General features: G+C 39.3%; 1 pseudogene across 1 annotated transcript; it reads right to left on the bottom strand.

Annotated features, from left to right (window-relative positions):
* Nucleotides 1–576: 576 nt before the first annotated feature.
* On the bottom strand, nt 577–1539 carry LOC308423372 (mortality factor 4-like protein 1; annotated as a pseudogene). Its single transcript has 2 exons — nt 1386–1539; nt 577–1281 (listed from the first exon to the last, which is right to left on the bottom strand). The product of its transcript is annotated as a mortality factor 4-like protein 1 (transcript).
* Between the last annotated feature and the right edge of the window lie 1638 nt (nt 1540–3177).

The raw sequence follows: 3177 nt of genomic DNA, 5'->3' as shown, positions 1-3177 counted from the left end.
AAATCAATGGAGTAGAAACAAAAAGAACCATACAAAGAATCAACAAAACCAGGAGCTTGTTCTTTGAGAAAATTAAGAAGATTGATAAACCCTTAGCCAGACTAACTAGAGGACAAAGAGAAAGTATCCAAATTAACAAAATCAGAAATGAAAGGGGAGACATAACAACTGAAACTGAGAAAATTCAAGAAATCATCAGATCCTGCTACAAAAGCCTATACTCAACAAAGTTGGAAAATCTGAAGGAAATGAATAAATTTCTAGACAGATACCAGATATCAAAGTTAAATCATGACCAGATAAACCATCTAAACAATCCCATAACACCTAAAGAAATAGAAGCAGTCATCAAAAGCCTCCCAAACCAGAAAAAAAAAAAAAAAAAGCCCATGACCATATGGGTTCAGTGTAGAATTCTATCAGACATGTATTGATAACCTAATACCAATACTCTACAAACTATTCCATAAAATAGAGTCAGATGGAACACTATCTAACTCATTCTTCAAAGCCACAGTAACTCTCATTCCTAAACCACACAAAGACCCTACAAGGAAAGAGAACTTCAGACCAATCTCACTTATGAACATTGATGCAAAAATACTCAATAATAATGCGCACAAATAATGTCAGTAAATGTGGCGCTCCATACACCTGGGACATGGATGCATGGGGGTAATCGGCCAGAATTTCAGCATAGTGTGGTCTCTCAAATTTGTAGAGTAGCTGAATGCCCAACATTACACTGAAGTACTCCTTTATCCCTGCCACAACCTCATTAACAGCATACTCCTTATTATCTGTATTTCCTGAAGACTTCTTATAATTTGCATAATCCTCCAAAATGAAATCCACATTCTTCTTAGCACGAAGATAAAAAAGCTGCTTTTGTCTGGTGATTAAGTCCCAGTCATCCACAAGCCATGGTTTCAGCTCTTCAGGAATCTTTAACTTCAATTCTGTTCATAAATGTTTCTTCATTTTCAAAGGTTCGAACTACCTGGGCTCTCTTCTTCCTAGGCTGTGGTGTCTCACAGGTACTGCAGCCACCTCCATTTCCAGCTGTTTTCTGCTTGTTCTTTTTTTTTTTTTTTTTTTTTTTTTTGTGTGTTCACTTCAACGTTTTTCTGTTGCAGACCAGATGTCTTCTTCCCTGGAGCAGCCCCTCTCATCCTGCCCTCTGCATATTGTTCCTGATTGGCCTTTTGAAGTTCTCTCTGTTTCTTCAAATTGGTGTCCAGGTATTTGAGTACTCTGCTTTCTGGCACCCATTCATCCCAACTAGAGGTCAAAGAGGGAGCTCCTTTAGGAACAAGAAAAAGAGCTACAATATCCTCACGTGTCTTCAAAAAAAAAATTGTCAGAGCACCCAGGACTCAGAGCACATTTTTAATTCCAACCTGTAATGGATAAAGTACTTCACTTGTTTGTCCTTTATGGCAACTTTTACACACTTTGCTTCATAAAGAAGAGGCCCATGAAAGCACAGCACTCGCTCACCCTCCTCGAATTTAGGCTCCAGCCCTGCTTGGGCACCATTTATAAGTGATTCGTTATCTCCCCCTTCTCCTACCACCCCCTACTACAGCCCCCTACTCTCTACCCCACCCAATATAGCATCAGACATGCTGTCGGTAACAGCCAGCTCTATATCCTGGGCACGATTCCACTTGATTTTTGACAAAGGAGCTGAAAACATTCAATGGAAAAAGGACAGCCTCTTCAATAAATGGTGTTGGCTCAACTGGCAGTCAGCATGCAGAAGAATGAAAATAGATCCTTTCTTCATTTTTGTACAAAGCTCAATTGCAAGTAGATCAAAAATCTCCACATTAAACCAGGTACACTGAAACTATTAGAAGAGAAAGTAGGGAAAACCATAGAATACATAGGCACAGGGGAAATTTTCCTGAACAGAAAGAACACCAATGTTCTCTAAGGTCAAAGATCAACAAATGGGGCTTAATAAGATTGCAAAGTTTCTGTAAGGCTAGGGACCTCAAATGTTATCTCCCTTCCCCTAATCTCATCCCCCCTTCCCCTCCCATTGCCTTCATGAAGGTGTTCTCTCTCCCAACCACCCTGACCCACCTCAGCACATTGGCATTCCCCTGCACTGGGAGAAAGAGACTTCTCTGGATCAAAGGCCTCTCCTCCCATTGATGTCAGAAAATGCTATCTATCCTCTACTGCATATGCACCTGGAGCCAAGTGTCTCTCCATTTGAACTCATTGGTTGGTGTTTTAGTCTCTGGGAGCTGTGGTGGGTTTGGTTAGTTGTTAATTTGTTCTTCCCATGGGGTTGCAGACGCTTTCAGCTCCTTCACTTGTTTCTCTAGCTCCTTCATTGGGGTCCTAGAGTTCAGTCTGATAGTTATCAGAAAGCATCCTCCTCTGTATCAGTATGGCTTTGAATTATTTTACCAGGAAAAGAATGTCAACTTGAAGAGGTTCTACTTTAGGCCAAAGGGAACATGGAATTAGCTGCAGAAGAAGGAATTGTAAGTATCACCATAGTATCATGATCTAATAGCAATTATCATAAAAATGTTAATGTTGGTAATTGCACATGATTTTCTTTCTATTACATTTGTGTGCATTAGTCAATTATTTAGTTTTCTCCTTATTTCTCTACTTGATGTCATGCCAGAAATGGGAGTGAAGGCAATTTTACAATTAGATGTTTAAACTGTAGACTATTTATAACTAGAACATTTTGGCTTACATGCAAACTAATTCCCAATATAAAAGCATGACATCATGTTATTGAATGAAGGTTAAATGAGGGTAGAAAGGAGCTGACTTAGTCTGGTATTACTAAAGAATGAGCTTTGTTGATTGTCTAATAGTCATCAGTCCTACTAGATTTTTTCTTTAATGAGGTAGTAGTCTTCTGTTTGGGTTAATTTGTTTCTCTGTGAAGCTGGTAGAAGTGGGAACCAGGAAACTATATTTCCCAGGTTCCCTTGAGAGTGGATATTAAAATTACATAAAATGAAAGGAGAAAGAACACCCTTTTAGTATCAGTCATTTGTGGTAAACCAAGACACGGCAGCAGCACCAGGAGGAGTATGACCTAAGCCAATGTTCAGTTGCAGTATTGCATATTCCATTGAAGGAAAAAATCCTCCTCATCATCCTTATCCACATCCTCCTCCTCTTTATCATCATCATCAT

This window comes from Micromys minutus (assembly GCF_963924665.1).
Source record: "Micromys minutus genome assembly, chromosome: 8".
Lineage (NCBI taxonomy): Eukaryota > Metazoa > Chordata > Mammalia > Rodentia > Muridae > Micromys > Micromys minutus.
Note: the sequence above shows the minus strand (reverse complement) of the source record. Positions and strands in the feature narration are given on the sequence as shown.